At 43.7% G+C, this 20925-nt stretch overlaps 1 protein-coding gene across 4 annotated transcripts in view; it reads left to right on the plus strand.

The window, feature by feature from the left end:
* Positions 1-20925, plus strand: part of Paqr8 (progestin and adipoQ receptor family member 8) — a 47662-nt gene that overhangs the window by 14669 nt on the left and 12068 nt on the right. Inside the window, exon 2 of one of the 4 annotated variants that reach the window (XM_057751626.1) lies at positions 17046-17154. The exons of 2 other annotated variants lie outside the window; for them this stretch is intronic. The gene's annotated coding sequence lies outside the window, so the exon portion shown is untranslated. Of the gene's footprint in view, positions 1-2438; positions 2506-17045; positions 17155-20925 lie in introns of all 4 variants that reach the window. One more of the 4 variants, XM_057751627.1, reaches the window with a different exon arrangement.

Below are 20925 nucleotides of genomic sequence, written 5' to 3' on the forward strand. Positions count from 1 at the left end.
TGAATATGTTTTATTACATGTTGGTTGGTTAATAAAGTAGCTGATTTGGCCAATAGCCAGGCAGAATAGAGCCAGACAGGAAACCCAAGCAAAGGTAAAAGGAAAAAGAAGGCAGAGTCTAGGAGATGCCAGCAGCCTCTCTAGAAGCAAGATGTGAGGTGACAAGCCACGAGTCTCGTGGTAAAACATAGAATAATAGAAATGGGTTGATTTAAGTTGTAAGAGCTAGTTAATAAAAAGCCTGAGCTAATAGGCCAGTTTGTAATTAATATTAAGCTTCAGTGTGGTTATTTAGGAACTGGCGGGTGGGAGAGAAACTTCCAGTTACACAAGTCACTTAGCTCTCGCCAGCAGAGTAGGCTCAGGCATGACACCACGGCTCTGCATGGGCTCAGAGATGACGTCATTGCTCCACGTGATGGCTCCCCTGAGGTTGGCCTCCCGCAAGAGACCGTGGCAGACCTTTCAGCTACAATACTTTCCATTCTCAGGTTAAGTTCAGGCTTAAGACTTCTCAATATGTGACTCCAGGAAGCCCTTACCTAGCAGCAGCAGGTGACAAGAGCCAAGAGGCCCATGTGCCATTGCTAAACCAGACGTTGGCCTGAGGTTTTGTTGATCCCTTCCCTAACATATGGGAAGAGGTTCTGAGAGTGAGAGCCAAGAATTGGAGAGATTAAGCTACTCGAAGATGCCAAAACACATCTGGAAGACAGATAACAAGAGAGATTTCCATCTCATTGTTGAGACAGGCTTTCTCTATGTAATCCTGGCTGTCCTGGAATTCACTATGTAGACCCGACTAAACTCGAACTCACAGAGAATGCTGGGATTAAAGGCATGTGCCATCAGATCCAGTTAAGAGAGGTTTTTTACCCCACTTAGATTTTCAAGACAGTGTTTATCTGTGTAGACCTGGCTGCCCTGGAACTCGCTCTTGTAGACCAGACTAGGTTTGAGAACTGCCTCTGCCTCCCAAGTGCTGGGATCAAAGATATGTACCACCTCTTCTGGCTCAGGAGAATATTTTAAATGCTAATCTTTCCTGGAGGCTTTGGGGGTTGAATTCTCCCTTTTTGCACACAGTATGTCTTTCAGGAAAGTTGTAGATTGGTTGAATAATTAGTAAGACTAAGTATAGTCACTCTTCTTGTATTTTGATGTTTGGCTTGTTTGTTTGTTTTTGACAGAGATTCTCATTACCCAGACTGACCTTTAACCTGTGGTCATCCTGCTTTAGCCTCCTGGGGGCTGTAATTCCAGTCATGTGTCCCTTCACCCACCTTAATAAAGCCCCTCTTTTAGGAGGAGAATGGGAATACTTACTGCAGTGCTCACGCGAGGTAACAGGAACCCAAACCCATAGCATGTCCTAACAGAATCCTTAATCTATTAGAGCCATTATACATGACTGGGTTTAGATTCACTGGGGTCTCACAAGACAAGAAAACGAGAAATCTACTGTCCAGTTATGGCTAACTCCTTCATAGCTGGCACAGTTCTCTTTGCTGTTGACAAAATTGCAAAGTATTAAGAAAATGGGACTTAGCTTGGCTGTGGTGGTGCACACCTTTAATCCCAGCACTCGGGAGGAGGCAGAGTCAGAAGGACCTCTGAGTTCGAGGATAGCCAAAGCTACACAAAGAAACTCTGTCTCAAAAAATCAAGGAGTAAACCGGGCGGTGGTGGTCTTTAATCCCAGCACTCGGGAGGCAGGCGGATCTCTGTGAGTTCGAGGCCAGCCTGGTCTACAAGAGCTAGTTGCAGGACAGGAACCAAAAAGCTACGGAGAAACCCTATTTCAAAAAAAAAAAAAAAAAAATAAGGAGTGGGGCAGGGGAAAAGAAAAGAAAGAATCCAAGACTTCTTTGATAGAAGCTGTTTGCTGTGTTCCTGGCAATGGTTCTTGTCACCTGTTGGGCAATAGGAATGGTGGAGGTGGGTCTGTGTTCGCTGGAAAGCATTTCCCTGATAAGCTATGTAGGCAGGAACTTGCAGGCCTTGCCTCACAAGGCCTGGCTGTCCCTAGGGAGACTGACAGAAGGTGCCAGGTTGTCTTCTGAATGCTGAAGATTTGCTTTTGTTGTTTTAATCAATAGCACTTTTTTTTTCCAAGGCAAAGTCAAACCCAGCCACTTTGAGGGTGCTCTGATTTGGATGCAAGGATGGATAGAGGTTCTTTGTCATTTGAAAGGTCTCAATTGTGTATTGAGGGATGGAGAAGGGAGGAGATAAAAACCCATATAGGTCAGACAGCACTCCTTTGACCAAGTACTGTAAGGGTATTTAAAAAAAAAAAAAGTAGAATTTAGAGGACTCTCCCTGCCCCACTAAGGATAATTTCTGGTAGCCATGCTTAGCCAAAAGTCTTTAGCTGACATCATTTCAAGCTTGCTATTTTTCTTTATTTTCTGTGTCTTTGTGGATGTTATCTAAAGGAAGAAAGAAAAAGGCCAAACACCATTTGGGAGCGTTGAAGTAACTGAACTCCACTGTACTGAACCGGTGAGCAGGGGAATGAATACAACGTTTCAGAATGTAGGACAATCCTTTGTCAAAGGCAGCACTGGGAGATGGAAATGAAGCTGCAAATGCTGACCTTGAATTTCCTGGTAACATTGAGTACTTGTCTGTTCCTAGCCCGGGTTTGCACTTGCCAAACAGCTTGAGTCGGTGCTGTTTCCTTTGTTTGCTGAAGGGAACTTGGGCCCTTTATCGTGTGCCCTTCTGGGTTTAAACTGAATCTTTGTTTGGTTTTGTTTTGCTTTACTTTGCTCGAGACACTTTGCTTTGATGGAGATACGATCACACTCTGGACCTCAGGCTGGCCTCAACCTTGCTGTCCCCTGCCTCAGTCTGATGAGGGCTAGGATGATAGTCACAAGCCAAGGCTTAAAGGTATCGTGTTGGAATGTTCATCTGATGGCAAACTGATGTACTATGGGTGAATATGTACAGAATGAGTTTGAAACTGAGAAGTGCTACTTGCTAATCCTGTAGTGGTCTTGATATCTGCAGATATCAGAATCCCCCAATTTGCGAGTCTTTATTATCCTCGGTTTAGAGAGGCACTGCTGGGGACAGCAGGATGGTGGTGTATTTTTAAGTATATGCTTCATTTAGTGTGACAGGGACAGGGGGCTTGGGCTATCTGCCTCCCAGCCTATTTTGCTGTTTCCAAGAGCAATACATCCTCCAAAGAAGAAAACTTGGTGTTTATAACAGATGTGCCTTGATATTAATGAATGTAGCTACAAAATATATTTGGTTTGGTGTAGTCTTTAATTTAGTTTTTACTGACATACTCCACTTGAAGAAAAAAAAACATCAAAATGCAGGAAAATCAAGTGCTAATGGATTTTTGTTGAAGCCCAACATGCCAACAAAGTCTTAGAGACACTGTAGATTCAGTCTGCCCCTGACTATGGTTACCTGCATTAGCCAAAGTTTTTTTTTTTTTTTTTTTTTGGTTTTTCGAGACAGGGTTTCTCTGTGGTTTTGGAGCTTGTCCTGGAACTAGCTCTTGTAGACCAGGCTGGTCTCGAACTCACAGAGATCCGCCTGCCTCTGCCTCCCAAGTGCTGGGATTAAAGGCGTGTGCCACCACTGCCCGGCTTAGCCAAAGTTTGTGTAGAGATGGAGGATGTGGACAGGCCCGAATTGTTAGGATCATGTTCTCACATCAATTGAAGGAAGTAGACTTAGACATTTTGCACTGATTTCCAGTAAATAAGGTTGAAACAGAAAGCATGTCCAAAATAGCACGGGCACTTAGGCTAAGGGCAAACTCAGAGGCCAGATGATTCTTGGCTCTGCTGCCTCCTCTCTGAGGAACTTTGGACAAAGGACTTAATGTGTTTCCTTCTCTGGATCATATCTAAAAATCGGTAGAGTGTAGTTCATCTAGTAAAGAAGACTAAAGAGTTAATGCATGCAGTGGACCTAAAACAGTGCCTAGCACAGACTGGGTGTTTAATGTATGTGAGTCATACTAATTTGTTTGCAGGTGGATAGATAAGGGTGCTAAGTCAGAAAGAGGGGGAAGGCCATCTCCTGTTTCTGCACAGGACGATAGCAAATGTGTGTGGAGGTGTAGGCAGGAGGATCAGGAGTTCAAGACCTTCACAGCTGCATGGGGATTTTGAGGCACCCTGTAACTTGAGATTCTGTCTCTAAATAAATAAGTAAATTAATTAGTAAGGGACATGGGACACTTAGGTTGGGGACACTTGATTGTCTTTGGGGAATGTTCAGTTTGAACTCTCTCTGTTTATCATCAGAGCTATCAAGTGGGCAGCAGACATGGCCTTTTCTGGATGATAGCTAAGTTTTTTAGCTATCACAGACTCTCTTTGTCCCCCCCCCCCCGCAAGCTTCTTGTAAGCTCCCCACAACCCCAAGTTCCACAAGCTTCAGATTCGTGAATAATAACAAGTATGATAATGGAATATATTAAAAATTCATCAAGTATGTTTTAAAGAGAGGATTTCTTTCCTAAGTCCTAAATGTCATATATAAAGGTGATATGTAAACATAAACAGAAACATGTCATGAGCAAAGCAGCGCTGAGATTGGACATAAAGACCAGAAAAAGAGTCCATTTCCTGTGTCTTTCTCCTACCCATTCAGTTCATTCTTGGTTGGGTTTGGTTTTGTTTTGGGAACAGAATGAAGGCCTTGCATATGCCTGTCTTGGGCAGTATAGCCCCAGTCAGTTTCTTGCTTTTTTTTTTTTTTGAGGCACAGTTTGCTAAGTTGTTTAGCTAGATTTGAGCTCACAATGGAGCTTGCAATCCTCCAGCCTCAGCCTCCTGAACAAGCTGGGCCACAGGCTTGCTCTACCAGGCTCAGCTTCCATGTATTCATGCGGACAGAGACTAGTCACCGGGTACCACTGTGAACTCAGACTGTCCTAGGCAAGGACGTGACAGTGAACACAACAGACAAGGATCTCTTTATTGGTGGAACTTGTAGTCTGGGTCAGCATAGAAGTTAGGAAGAAGAGACAGTCAACATAGTACACAGATACAGAATACACCTCATATCCATTCAGATGGCTGCCATTTAAGAAAAAAAACAAACCAGGGCTGGAGAGATGGCTCAGTGGTTAAGAGCATTGCCTGCTCTTCCCAAGGTCCTGAGTTCAATTCCCGGCAACCACATGGTGGCTCACAACCATCTGGAATGAGGTCTGGTGCCCTCTTCTGGCCTGCAGACATACACGCAGACAGAATACTGTATACATAATAAATAAATAAATATTAAAAAAAAAAAAAGAAAGAAAGAAAACCAGCTGGGTGATGATGGTGCATGCCTTTAATCCCAGCACTCGGGAGGCAGAGGCAGGAGGATCTCTGTGAGTTCAAGACCAGCCTGGTCTACAGAGCTAGTTCCAGGACAGGCTCCAAAGCCACAGAGAAACCCTGTCTTGAAAAACCAAAAAAAAAAAAAAAAAAAAAAAAAAAACAGAAAATAGGGCTGGAGAGAGAGCTCAGTGGTCAAGAGCACTGGCTGCTCGTCCAGAGGACCCGGGTTCAGTCCTAGAACCCATATGGCCACTCACTACCATTTGTCACTCCAATATTCAGGAATCTCATGCCCTATTCTGGCGTCCACAGGCATTGCATGCATGTAGTACACAGACATACATGTGTGGGGATGAGGGGGTGTACTGATAAACATAAAATATTGTTTATGAAAGAAAAACAGAAATGCAGCTGCTGTTGAGGATGGTACTGGTGGCTTCTCAAAATATTAAAAATAAAATTGCTGTGATCCATAAATCCCACCTCAGGGTGTGTATGTTTTAAAAGATTGAATGAGACATACTAAGAGGATATGTGTACATCACACCCATAGCAAGCATACTCACTCATAACAACCAAAAGGTAGGACTATTACTGACAGACGAGCAGACAGACAAGAGTGTGCCACAGGCGCACTCGAAATGCTGACCTGCGAAGAAGAAGAAAAATGCCGACACATACAACAAACGTGGGCAAAACTAGGGAGCACTGTGCCAAGTGAAATGCCACTTACAAAAAGATTATGATTCCATGAGTATGAAATTCCAGAAATAAACCAAAGAGTAAAAAAAAAATAATTGTTGGGGGACAGAGAGAGGGAGACCAGAGAATTAGTCAGTAGACATTGGGTTTTATTTTTTTTGGGGGGGGGGATAGTTGTGCATATGTTTTCTGTAAAGCACATGTGCTCAACTGTACCCTGAGAAGGCTTAAGATGGGATGCTGAAATCATTGGTTCACCCCTGTGATCCTACAGCATAGTAGCCTGGGCAGGAAGATGACAAATTAAAGGCCAGGCTAGACCAAATAATGGGAGTGGATGGAAGGAGAAGGGGGTGGGTTAAGGCAACAAATTTCATGTACTTTAACACACAAGGAGAGAAGAGAATACATGAAGTTACAAGGGATAAATCCAAGCTGAAACCAATGAGCAGAACAGGGTGCCAGGTGGCGTGTCAAACAGTTTTAAATCAAGAGGGTGACTGTAACTCCCGGAGAATGGGAGTCGTCAGCAAGGCCTGGAAGGAATTGTTTATCTCCTGGCAGCTGTAGTAATGTATGTCTAAATCTCCCCGGGGACCATGGGTGCTGTGGCAAAGCCCAGACAGTGATCAAACAGTGTCACGTGTAGGCAGCTGATGTTGAAGCTGGGGATGGATGCGTTTCAACTTGATTAGAAAGACAATCCAGACACTCGGGTGGCACCTGCGCCGACTTTAATGAGACGTCACCTGAGACCGCAGGTCAGGTTACGGCAATGATAAGTGCTTGTTCTTATATGTGACCCTTTCTTAAGTCAAACTATAGCCTAGAAATAGAAAACAGAGGTGTGATTTTCTTTTTTCTTATTTTCTTAAATCTTAGCTTTGCAGGTTGTTATTTAGCCTGAAGAGTCTTGGCTTCCTGGGAGCTGAGAAAGCATTCATTTCCAGTATGAATTTTAAGCCCCTCATAAGCCTGGGATTTTGCCAAGCTTCAGCTGACCTTCATGTCAACTCCTAAGTAAGGAAGGAGCTCAGATATGCTCATTCCACTTACTCTTTACCTAATAGATCATATGGCATGGAATAGTGAGCCACCTAGAAAAGTCTGTGACCTGGATGTGTCCTATCATGAACTTAAGACGCCAGAATAAACAGGTATCAAGTTACCATCATACAAATCAATACTTTCTCGTTACGACAAAATTTGGAAGGAAATGGTACTGTTGGGAGTCTTGGACTGAATCCCACATGCCATTTTTATGTCATTTTTCTAGATGTAATAAGAAAATAATGAATCTCTGCTCTGCAATCAGGAAGATGCCCCCTCCCCCACCCTGTACTGAACGTGAGTGGGCGATGAGCACATATGGGTGGCCAATGACTTTGCTCCTCCTATAATCCTGTCCTCTAGTCAAGGGGTTCTGAAGCTATACTCCAGGGATGAGATGGAGGTAGGAATAGCTTTTTTTTTTTTTTTTTTTTTTTTTTGCTTTGTCCTTTCTATACTATAGCAATCATTACAGATTGTCTGGGGGAAAAAAAAAACATAACATCAATCTTGAAAATGGTCCCTACTCCAGTTTTTGGTAACCATTACCACCATGGTGGGATATGGTGACATTCAGGCAGACGTCTAGGAGACGGAGCTGAGAGTTCTACATCTTGATCCACGCTGAGTACAGCTTGAGCAAAGGAGACCCCAAAATCCACTGCCACAGTGACACACTTCCTCTAACAAAGCCACACCTCCTAATAGTGCCACTCCATTTGGGGGCCATTTTTTTTTTCAAACCACCCAATGCTTTCACAGTAAAGAAAAGAGGTATTTTTCTTCATCTTTGTGTACACCCAGCTGATTACAGTCATCTACCTGTGGTTATCAAGCCTCTGGTTTCTCTCAGCATACAGTGTTGGTGATAGTCAGGCTTCTTACACTCAGGCTCAAATAACAGCACTCAGGATGCAGCCGCTCCTTACTCTAGCGAATCTGTATCCTTCAGTGAGGAAGCAGAAAGGCTCAGGTGAATTCTGCATTCATTGATGTGTAATCTGTGCTCTCACTAGAGAGGAAAAGGAATTTAACCTCATGCCACACAGCATTTACTTCTAAGAAATTATGACCTGATAGGGACGTAGAAGAAACACCCATGGAAGTACAGGACAAGATTGCATTTGAGTACTCCACCTGACTAACAGAAAAACAGATGTTTTGACTGTTGAGGATGGATGGAGAAAGGTGTTGCTTTGACTCAGTGCCTTGGAGAATATGGTGAGCTAGCATCTGAGTGTGCCTTCAGAGATGATGAAACTCAAGAGAGAGAGAAAGAAGGTCATTCCAGGTAAAGAGATCCACATGAGCAAAGATACCACAGAGGAAGCCCGCCTTGAGCATCTACTCAAAAACACGTGACCACTCAGCTTTGTCAAAATAAACAACTAGAAACAATGTCCCTATTGATTCACAAGAGGGTAGTCAAAAAATTATAGAATATTTAGCCAATTAGAAATGATCATAAGGGAAAATAGAGATTATGAAAGGATTAATGTGGTAAAAAACCAAAATAATATATATTAGATCTAAGAAAAAAGCCTGTAGAATGTTAAAAATAGCTTAAAGGAGCCGGGCGGTGGTGGCGCACGCCTTTAATCCCAGCACTCGAGAGGCAGAGGCAGACAGATCTCTGTGAGTTCGACGCCAGCCTGGTCTACAAGAGCTAGTTCCAGGACAGGCTCCAAAACCACAGAGAAACCCTGTCTCGAAAAACAAAACAAAACAAAAAAACAAAAATAGCTTAATGGTTAAAAATGTACAAAATGGTATGTTATTTGTGGATATGTAATTTCATGATATTTTTATAATATTACATGTTGATGCCTATTCAAATTTTATAATGAATATCTTCAAGTAAAAAGAGTAGGGAGCTGGAGAGATGGCTCAGAAGTTAAGAGCATTGCCTGCTCTTCCAAAGGTCCTGAGTTTAATTCCCAGCAACTACATGGTGGCTCACAACCATCTGTAATGGGCTCTGGTGCCCCCTTCTGGCCTAGGCATACACACAGAATATTGTATACACAAGCCGGGCGAAGGTGGCGCACGCCTTTAATCCCAGCACTCGGGAGGCAGAGGCAGGCGGATGTCTGTGAGTTCAAGACCAGCCTGGTCTACAGAGCTAGTTCCAGGACAGGCTCCAAAGCCACAGAGAAACCCTGTCTCGAAAAACCAAAAAAAAAAAAAAAAAAAAAAAAAAGAATATTGTATACATAATAAATAAATAACTATTTTTTTTTTAAAAAAAAAGTAGTGGGATGAACAACTAATCTGGTATGTAGTAACTGTTTCTGGGGAGAGAAAAAAGTTTCAGCTGAATCTATCTTACAGTAAAGGATCAACAGGAAGTTACACACACTTATACTCATGCATTTATTTAAAATCTGAAATAAACACAGCATGCTAAGATTTGGCAAACTCCTGCTTGTTGTCTATATTTCTATACACTCAAATTCTTTAATAATCTTAAAGTGACAAATATGGACATAAGTGGCACATACTTGGATCACGGTACTTGAGAGGGATATAGAGGCAGGAGAAGCAGAAGTTCAAAAAAGAGAAAGTCATGGTACATAAGTAACAGCAAATGAATCCCATGTCCCATGGAGGCCAGCATGGTGCAGCAGGAAGACAACCATGAGTTCAAAGTTCAAGGACTATTTGGGCTACTTAGTGAGCTCCAGTATATCATGGGAGATCTTGTGTCAAGCACATAGACCATACACACACACACACAAGAGAGAGAGAGAGAGAAAGAAATACACACAGACAGAGACAGAGAGAGACAGAAACAGAAGCAGATAGATAATAGAGAGATAAAGAGATACAAGGATACACAAAGATAGAGAGATATCCTTGGCTCTGGCATTAGTTCTGTTTGCTCTCCTTTGTCCTGCATGATGTCAAGAGAAGATGATTTCCACGGTTGTGGACCAGGGTCAGGTTATGGAATGCTTTGACTGCCAGGCTCAGGGATGTGTGCTTTAATTAGCAAATGGAAGTTACCAGAGGCTTTGGAGTACATTGTTTTTTAAGCTGAATTTTGGTCAATCAAATAAGATAGAACTGGAGCCAAGAACAGTTAGGAAACTGTCACCATTGATGTGGCTGGGGCAAGATACAGGTCTGTAGAAGTGAAATAAAGTAACAGGCTTTCTCTATAGCCATTCTTCGCAGGGCACACTTTATCTTGTCAGAAAGGACAGGGTTTGTATATGCTGGAAATGTTTAAATGACTAGAAGGTTTAAAGGGAAGTGGGAGGCAAAGAGAGGAGACTGGTTCTTTTTACATATCTCTGCAAACAAGCACTATATAGTCCCTGCTGTCTTGGTTTTTATTTCAAGACTGGATCTCACTGAGGTACATAGGCTGCCCTTGAGATTGCACTACTGTGTAGTCAGCTTTGAACTTCTTGTCCTTCTGCCTCTGCCTCCTGCATAGCTGGGATTATAGGCCTGCACCACCAAACCTGGAGACAGATGTCAGCCTAGACCTCAAGGGTCTACAGGAAAGAAATTAGCCATGCCAATAACAAAATTAGGTATGCCAGGGGAAGTTTGCTTGAGGTAGCAGTGAGGATGGCTTAGAGAAGTCGTGGTTTAAAAGGTCAAAGCCACAATGATCTCACAATATGTTCGGACTTCCCACAGCACACCAGATGAGAAGTAAAAGAAATTATGTGTAATTGGGGCAGCAGAGGGGGGCGGGAAGAGGCAGACTAAGCCAACGGTAATGGAGGAGGGATGGAGGCAGGGTGTGCTGGTGAGGGATGAAGTGAGTCCCATTTGTGTTGGGATGCCCCAGGCTCCAGTCATGCAGTTGGACTAAGAGAAGAAGGGGGACTGGAGGTTATAAGGGACCCAAGGTACACAAAGACATTGGGTAGAAGTTTGGACCCCTATAATCAGAAGGGATTATAAACCTGGTATCTCTGAGCCAGAGTGATTCTGGGTGGTGAACAATCACCACCTTTGTAGACAGTGCAGCGGGCTGTTAGTACAACGGCCAGGAAAGCCGTCCCGTGTGGCAGCTCTTTAGTGCTGTGAGCTGCACATACTGGCTTTCCAATGAAAGCCTGTCCGTCAAATAACGAATAACTTTTAACAATTTCAACTAACTGCTGGTTATGAATTACAACTAGCAATTACGGAAAACGCAACTATGGACTACTGCTAACAGCTATGGAAGAGGTCACTGTGGATCACCAATGGTGATGAGAGCCCTCATAGAATAACCTGGGAGATGAAGGTCTAGGTGGAGCTTCCGGCTGACTTCCCAGGATTCTTCACCCAGAATCAGCTCAGAGGCCACCCGCTTGCCATCTAGGTCTGCCTGTTCGTTCGTGATTGATGAATTTTCTTTTACTGCAACATAGTCAGTTAGTCAGTTGTTGGACTCTTGGGACGGGAGCGTTGAAAGCATGGGGTCTCTCTGATTATTGTCACTTTGCTGTAAGGCTTAATGCTCTGTCTCCATTGTTTCAGTGCAGTACCACCAAACTAGGGGGAAGGGATATTTTTGTGATAGGGTACTTGCCTACCAAGCTCAAAGCCTTAGGCTCAATCTCCAGTACTATAATTAATTCAGTTAATTAATTAATTAATTAAAACTTTACAGTCTTTGTACAACTTTCATATGCATCTCAGTGATATTCACAATTCCAAGTAAAGGAAAACACGCAAGTTATAGCTTAATGCTAAGATGGTGTTACAGACTGCATGTGCCCCCCCCATCCACATGGTCAAACCCTCATCCCAATGTAAGGGGGTTAGGAGATGGATAGCATCCACGACCTTATAAAACTCACTCTGGAAACTCTGTGGCCCTTGTGCCTTGCAAGGACCCAGCTAGAAGAGGGCTGTCTGAGAGTCAGACATGAGTCCGCAGCAGGCACTAGGCTTATTAGGGCCTTGTTTTGGCCTTCGAGTCTCCACAGCTGGGAGAAAAAAAATGTTTGCTGTTAGAAAACATTTGGCTTGTGATATTATGTTTCAGCAATCTGAAATGCCTAAGATAGGGGCAGCTGTAGTCACTTCTGCCTGGGGAAGCTCTAAACATCACAGGGAGGTTCTGAATTTGAGGGTAAGTAGAAAGCTGCTTTTGCCAGGCACAGTGGGGGTACAGTAACATTGGCAGTGTCTGGCTTGCTCAGGGAACCAGGACAGGCTGTTCTGGCTTTCTCTATGCACCAAGAATAAGAAATTAGGTCCCTGACTCGTCTCCAGTACCATTGGCCTTTCTTTCTTTTCCCTGCCTAGCTCTCCATTCCCTGCATCTTTATTAGGCATTCTGGGGACACGAAATTACCAGTAATAGGAGATGAAAGACTAGAAGCAGGCTGATGGTTTGAAATTCAGCCAGCAATTTAAATATCGTTATGGATCTCTACCATGTAGATGAAGCACACACAGATTCCAGTGTCCAATACAGACAGTGAATGCTTCCTGTTGCAAAATGCATCACCATTTCATTACCTAAAATTCCACCACTTTTGTGTGGATGTAAGCAGGAGTGTGTCACAGAGCACACGTGAACATAAAGGGACAACTTGTGACATGTGGGTCACAGGAATTGAACTTAGGTCATTAGGCTTGGCTTGGCAAAGGTCTTTACTTGCTGAGCCATTTTGTTGACGACAACTGTTTTAAGTTATCCCCTCCCCCCTCTTACTATGTAGCCCAGGCTAGTCTTGAATTCACAATATAGATCAGGCTGGCCTTGCACTCATAGCAGTCTCTCGCCTCAACTTCCCAAGTGCTGGGATTCTAGGTGTGAACCACCTGTTCATTGACCATACCTTTAGAAGCAGGCAAAGGATGCCTTACTTCATTTTATCTTTGAAGCATTGTTATCTATTGATGAATCCTTGCATCCTTTTACCCTGCTAGTTTACCAACAGGAGAAAGGAGGAGTAAGGCCATGTTACAGTCTCAAAAGAGCTTGGGCTGTAGGGACAAAGCTCCCTATGCTACGTATATATCCCTATTCACGTAGTGAAATAGCCTGAGCTTCAGGCCATAGCCTGTGAAACAGGGAAGCAAGCATTTCCGAAGGGAAAGCCAGCAAAAAGGCCTGAAGAAGGCTTCCTGATGATGCAGAACTGAACTAAAACCTCCCAGTTAATGAAAGAGAAACTGATAAACAAGTGATTTGCTTGAACTTAGAGCAAATAAAAAGATGAGATCCGGGGACCCTCTGCAGAGTGCACCCTATCAACAGCAGAAGCGTTGAGGTGGGAACTGAACATGGGTCCTCTGCAAGAGCAGTCAGTGCTTTGAACCGCTGAGCCCTCTCTCCAGTCCCCCAGCTCCCCACTATCCACAGAGCAGTTTTAATAGGAAGGTTTCTGTCATGCCATGAACCACACAGTCAAGGATTGACTTGCTTGCTAGTGCCCTTTGGGTTTGTGTGCTGTATGGAAAGTCTTTGGTTCCTGTGTGCCCAGCCTTTCTTTTTCTTTTTTCTTTTTTTTTATTCTCCTCCTGACTACAGTTTCCCCTCCCTCCACTCCCCCTCTCCCCCAGATTCACTCCTCCTCCATTTCCCTTTAGAAAACAACAGTCTTCCCAAAGATATGAACCAAACATGGCATAACAAGTTACTACAAGACTGGACACATACCCTCATACTAAGACTGGCCAAGGCAACCCTGTAGAAGGAAAAGGGTCCACAAAGCAGGCAAACAAGCTAGAGACACCCCCCTGACACACACACACACACACACACACACACACACACACACACACACTGTTAGGAGTTCCCACAAGGACACCAAGGTACACAACTACTACATATATGCAGAGGGCCTAGGTCAGATCCATACAGGCTCCCTGGTTGTCACTTTGCAAGACCCTATTAGCCTTGCTTAGTTAATGCTGTGGGCCGTGTTCTTCTGGCGTCCTCAGCCCCTCTGGCTTCTGCAACCAACCCTTCCACTCTTCTGTGGAATTCTGGGAGCTCCACCTAACCTTTGGCTGTGGGTCTCTGCATCTGCTCTCATCAGTTGCTGGATGGTGCCTCTCTAGTGATGACTATGCTGGGCTCCAGTCTATGACTATAGCAGAGTATCATTAGGAAGGAAGCATTTCATTGACTTTTTTTTTTTTGGTCAGGGCATTTGGTTCTATGCTGGGTCTATGCAGAGTCTAGACTCTGGTTCCTAGTTGTCCAGGCAGTGTAAGGCATGGGTTCACTCTCGTGGCAGTAGGCCTCATATTGGACAAGTCATTGGTCAGCCACTTCCCACAAAGTCTGGCCACATTCCCCAGCACATCTTGCATGCAGGACAAATTGTAGGTCGAAGGTTTTATGGCCGGGATGATGTCCCAGTCCTACCGCTGGAAACCTTGCCTAGTTACAGAAGATGGCTGGTTCCTGTGTGTCTAGCCTGTCTTGATTTAAGAAAACATGGTTGTTACTTTCACAAATGTGATTTTTCCCACTTCTAACCCAGCCGCCATACCATTGGTTTATATTATAGCAGGATTGGTCAAGTTATTCCAAACAGCCTCATTAGGATGTTAAGCGGCAAGTTTAAAATCCACAGAATAATGCACACACGTGTGTATTTCTTTATAATAATGAATGCTCTTTGAAGAATGGTAGCTTAATTGTTAATGTTTGTTTTACTAATTAATCACCTTTTATCAGTCTTTACATACTTATGTCAAATATTCTTATTTGCAAAATGGACATATCCCTCGCTTTCCAACTGTACAAGTAAACACTGACAAAGACTGTAATGATGGTGTTTACCCAAGAAGTAAATTTCCTGAAATCCTACCATATACTGTTATCAGGGTCACAGATTCTGTGCACAGCTATGTTTTCTGTGCCACACTTCTGTGTTTGCAAAAACAGGACGCACTTTTGATTTATCTTCTCCTTGTAATAGTGCCTTTTATTTACTTACTCAGCAAGTCTTTTCTGAGCTTATATGATGCACTCGCCAGTCACTGCTCAAAGTGCACAGTCACTCCGAGGAAAATGGGGGCACCCAATTCTACTGTGTGCATATTTCCAGAAAGGAGATATAATAAATCTTGTATAGAATTATAATTTATTCATTCTAGTCTTCCATTTGGGGGATGTCAAGATACTATTGTTGGGTTTTCTCAACTATAAGGAAAATGTGCCTTGACCGTTGGTGAATCCAAGTTAAAATTACCTCTGCTAATAATAGTATTTGGTTGGCAATGCTAAGCCTTAAACTATGACATTATAAACAGTGATCCGATTCTTGGCAGAAGTTGCAAAGATCTGGGAGGGCCCAGCATTCTCTTGCTTGATGGGTGACTGGAGGTTCTGGAAGCATCTGAATCTGTACCCTGCTCTCTCTCTCTCTCTCTCTCTCTCTCTCTCTCTCTCTCTCTCTCTCTCTCTCTCTCTCTCTCAGTTTCCAAGGCTTCTGGGGCAAGCTCTGGTTCTAATGGTGCCCATGCTGTTCCTTTAGCTGTTGTTTCTTCTCCGCCCCTCCCCTATGGTTATGCAGCGATGTGCAAGGATGACCCGGGGATTCTGGAAGCATCCCTTTTGACCTCTACCGAGAGTGTTTACCCTTCTGTTCTTTGCTCAACAATCAGCAGGGCCACCTGCCTGCCATCTGTGTGTCCTGCCCATAATAGCGTGAGGTGATGTCATAGAATCTGTTTGCTGATGATTGCAGTATGAAATGTAGCCCAAGCAAATTCTAAAATCACACTGTAACTGAGCATGTACAGACTATACCCTTGTAGAGACTATACCCTTGTTTTATGGCCAGGGACGCCCAGATGCATTGAGGATGAATGCCTTGCTGCAAGTTTTGTGGTTAGTAGAAGAGTCAAATTAGCAGCTGGAACTTCTCGTTTCTTATCCAGGTTCATCCCACGGGATTGGCAAACCCAAGTTTGTGGTGGGATTGTGTGTGATCTTTGGAATGGGTCAAGGAACACCATGGCTTTGGAGAGCGTCTTGGTGGTTACCAGTTAAAATGTCTTTCATACCAAGCTATGTCAGTTTCCCAAATATGGAGCATCTACTTAATTCTCTTCTTTGTTGATCTGGGAGAGGCTTTTTGGAATGCATGGAATATGAGTAGCAGATTTCAGTGGCTGTTCTCTGTTTAAGTTTCTATTAACACCCATTAGTTATATAAAAGCATAGATTTCACTATGGCATTCTCATACATGTGTTTTTGTGGTCGTGTGCCTTCTACCAGTGTCTTTAGGTTGGAATGTCTCAGTGTATTAGTTTTGAAAATCTAGCTACAATGGGTCTGAAGAGATTGCTCCATTCTTAAGAGCACCGTGCTGCTTTTGCAGAGGACCTGGGGCTCAGTTTCCCCTACTCACATGCTGGATCACAATTACCCGGAAACTCCTGTTGCAGGAGAATCTGATGCCCTCTTCTGGCCCCTCAGGCACTAGAATCACTACTGAGAAATCGCTGGAGACCATGAGCTCAGTCTGTGAGAGCTGATGTTTGCAGGTTGGGAGAAATCATTCACATCCCTGGGATCACACAAGCTAGGGGTGAGCCACAGTAGGAGGAAGGCAGCTGGATTTTCCTCGGGGGGACATGTATTTTAACTGTTTTTAGGGGATTACACTAGAAACTCGTCATTTTGTCCTTACTAAAAGGGAAATGTGTTCTATGTGTTTTTTTAGCAATCTAAACTAGATAAACAAAACCAAGCCTTACATTTAAGAGCTAGAAAGATGGCAGAGTGGCTAACAGCACTGGCTGCTCTTCCAAAGGACCCGGGTTCAATTCCCAGCATATACATGGCAGTTTACAACTCTCTCTAACTCTGGTTCAGGGGGATCCAGCACCCTTTTCTGGTCCTTAAAGGCACTTGGCTCACATGTGGTGCATAGACATGCATGCATGCAAAAGACCCATACGTATAAACTGTAACAACAACAACAATAATACATGTATCCTTTTAAAAATATTACTCTGTTTAGTGCTGTAATTTCTGTTTTTTGTTTGTTTGTTTGAGACAGGGTCTCATAATGTAGCCCTGGTTGGCTAGAAACTCACAATCTAGATCAAGCTATCTTCAAGTTCACAAAGATCTACCTGCTTCAGCCTTCAAGAATCCTGAGATAAAAGGTGTGTGCCACCACATCCTGCCTGTGATATCCTTTCAAAAACATCTAAAGGCACAGTTTTGACTAAAATGTCAAATTATTGCTGTGAATACGAGATTTGCCCTACTTTTATCTCTCTACTTTGCCTTCATCTTGCATGTTTCCAAATGACTTAGAAGTTTCTTAGGGTAAGACTTTCAGAATGGAGCCTTATAAAACACGGACATGACATAACACTTTGTAACTTATATCTTTACTTATTACATGCATTCACGGTACACATAACATATCTGGCAGAACCTTTCATGGCAATCCCATTCTAATCTCAATCTGATTAACTCTGGGCTGTAGGTGTAGCCCAGGGGCAGGGTGCATTGTAAGTGTAAGGCCATGGATTCACTCTCCAGTACTACACACACACACACACACACACACACAAACACACACACACACACACACAGCCTTGAAAGGAATTGGGGGAGGGTTGTGAGGGGTCCCAGAATAAAACAATAACAACAAAAAGTATGTTCCTTTTTTTTTTTTTTTTTTTTTTTTTTTTTTAGTTTTTCGAGACATAGTTTCTCTGTAGCTTTAGAGCCTGTCCTGGCACTAGCTCTTGTAGACCAGGCTGGTCTCGAACTCACAGAGATCCGCCTGCCTCTGCCTCCCGAGTGCTGGGATTAAAGGCGTGCGCCACCACCGCCCGGCCAATATGTTCCCTTTTAACATTAAAAATTATAATAGGTTTCAAGGTACAAAATATTAGCCCTCATTTTCATTTCCCATTTCCAAATCAGAGGACTCAGAGGATGCTAAGGTACCTTATGTAAAATAGCTCCGTATTTGCATATGACCCTTGTACATTCTGTATACTGCAAGTCTACAGTCTAGGTTACCAAAAATAGCTAACACAATGTAAATGTTTACAAACAACAAGAAAACCTGCTATAGAGTCAGTAAGGACATGACTGAGATATTTTTAATCTATAATTACTGGCCTCTGTGAATGCAGAACCGACACACAGAGGGACAACTGTGCTGGCAAGTGTGTCGGGAGTGTGAATATGTTATGAGTCCCAGCTGATAAAGTCCAGTCATCCAGTCCAGTGTGCTTGTTGAAGAGATGTTTGATGGTAAACGACAGATGAAGAAGATTTAACCAGTGTGACCACACCGGGAAGCCATGTTCGGCAAACTGAAAAAAGTGTTTGGTGACTTCAAATCTGTTGTCTGAATGCCCAAAGTAGCTTCACACTAAGAATCAGTCAGGGGACAAGGGCCAGGGACCACTAAACCATCCAGGTAAACTGGTCTAGTTGACCACTGACTGGTTTTACAGGTGGATTGAGGAAACCCTTGTAACTAGAAGAGACAAGTTCCTCCCATAGATTATCCTTCTTGCTTAGGGTGACGTGTCTGCAAAACTCTGCTGTTCCTGGAATCCAAGACGACAGCAGGTTCAGGGCAATCACTGGATACCTTTTAGAACAGGACATTGCAAAAGCTGATGGTGAATGCCTAGCGGAGAGAGACACAAGCTGAAGGCTGTTACCCCACATTTAGCTACTCTCTTAGTTGGGGTTTCCGTTGCTGCGGTGAAACACCATGAGCAAAAAGCAAGTCGGGGAGGAAATGGTTTATTAGGTTTACGTTTCCACAGCACTGTTCATCACCAAATGAGGACAGGAATTCAAGCACGGCAGGAACCTGGAGGCAGGAGCTGATGCAGAGGCCATGAAGCAGTGCTGCTTGCTGGCTTGTCTCACATGGCTTGCTCCACCCGCTTTCTTATGGGAGCCCTGGACCACCAGCCCAGTGACACCACCCGCAATGGTCTGGACCCTTTCGCATCAATTGCTAATTAAGAAAATGCCTTACAGCTGGACTTTAAGGAGGCGCTTTCTCAGTTGAGGCTCCTTCTCTGATGACTCTACAAGTTGACATAAAGTCAGCCAGTACAGTTACCTTGTAGGCCAAGCAAAGACCTAAATCATCAAGGTGTTTTTTTTTTTTTCAACCAAAGCAGCTCCTAGGTGCCTGTCATACCAAGTGGTGGTCTTTTATTGTAGATACTACCAGAACCTTAATATACATATTTCATTTTTTCAAAGTACTATCACTTCTGCCTACTTTACTCTTATTTGTTATTTTCCTGAGCCGTGGCTAGAGAAGAAGTCACCTCCTCTTGCCTACCCCATTAGTAGGCAGTCACACTGAGTAGTTCAATGTCTTGGGCAGGGGCACGTCGTTAGTTGAGTAGAACAGACCCTGGCAGCCAGACGTCCTGACTACCAGTCCAGTAGTTCCTTTCCCCCCTTTATGATCTAGTCAGTAAATAATTTAAGTGTTTTTCAAATACTGGATACTATTTTGAATATGGAAACTTCCACAGTAAACAATCCCTGCCTTGAACTAACTGGTGACTAATGAGGAAGTGGGTGGAGAATATCAACGACCAGGGTTCAGGAGAGAAGTGAGTAGGGAAAAACAAGACTGGACACAAGAACCAGGCAAAGCCGTAACTTAGGCACAGCACTGGGGAGGCACACCATTGGAAAGGCACACCATTGCAGTGTGAGCTGGGCTTGAATGGTTTGACCATAGTAAGTTTGCAAACATGGGAGACAGAGAGTACTGGGCATTCTTCAGCAAAGTTCAGTGCTGTCATCCAGACCTCAGCCATTGACATTGGCTGGGGGCATGAATTCAGGGAGCAACGGGTAAATTAGGCAGATAGTCAGCAGAGAAAAGGGTACCTGGAAAGTCAAGGCATAGAGTTTGTATTGTAAACAGCTGGGTGTTTCAGGAGGTGAAGGCGTGATTTTCACTATCTCCAGAAAGTAGTGGGAGACCATTTTGAAGACTGTGAGTATGAGGCAGGGGAGGGTTATTAACAGAAGAAGGGATGCTCATGGGACTGATGTTGCTATAATGGAAGTTATTGTGAGAGTTGTAAAAATGACATGTTAAAATCAGTAGGCCTGGATTTCTGAGATGTAGGTTCAGGAACAAGACCGGACTGAAGATGTTTGAAGATGTTGAGTTTGAATGCCCACGCAGCCTGAGCAGCCATGCAGCTGGACACTTCTAGAGCAGTTGGTTATCGAAATCCCAATCTCAGGAATGGTCTGGCCAGAGGAGTATTTGGAACTCTTCAGGTATACATAGTAGCTGAAGTTAAGGGCCGAGGAGCAAAACCTGAGAGAGAAGCGGGATGGGGATGTGCAGGGTGTCTTCTTGGGTCCACCGTAGTTGACAAGGATGTTGAAATGCTGGAGATGAGCGTGACAGTGTAACAGTCACACTCAGGCAACACTGGAACTAGCTAAGGGGAGAGGACTGCTTCCTTCTTGGTTTTGCTTCTGTTGTTTTGAGACAATGTTTGAGAATGTAGCCTAATCTGGCCTGGAATTCTCAATCCTCCTGCTTTCCAAGTGCTGCCTGGGATTATAAAGATGTGCCATCCCTCCTGGCACAATCCCTGTTTTCCTTCTCTAATACTGAACCTCCTCTCACTGATGTCACTTTTTACCTCATCCCCTTCCCTGTTGCTTCAAATATTCCCTCTGCTGTGAACTCACCAAGAAGCCACACCTAGGTTTACATTTCAGCCCTTTGTAGCCCTTTAGACTTGATACCAGTCAATTTTCCTCATGACTGGTCTCGATTAGTCTGTTCCATAGACATTTGTTTGTGTTAGAGTCCACTTTACATCTGATTTTGGGCTAACTAGTGTTTCAGGCTGGAGAATTAATCTCTTTAGAATAAGCTTTTTGAGGAACGGGATCTTGTT

The sequence above is a fragment of the Chionomys nivalis genome, chromosome 19 (assembly GCF_950005125.1).
Source record: "Chionomys nivalis chromosome 19, mChiNiv1.1, whole genome shotgun sequence".
In the NCBI taxonomy this organism is placed as follows: Eukaryota; Metazoa; Chordata; class Mammalia; order Rodentia; family Cricetidae; genus Chionomys; species Chionomys nivalis.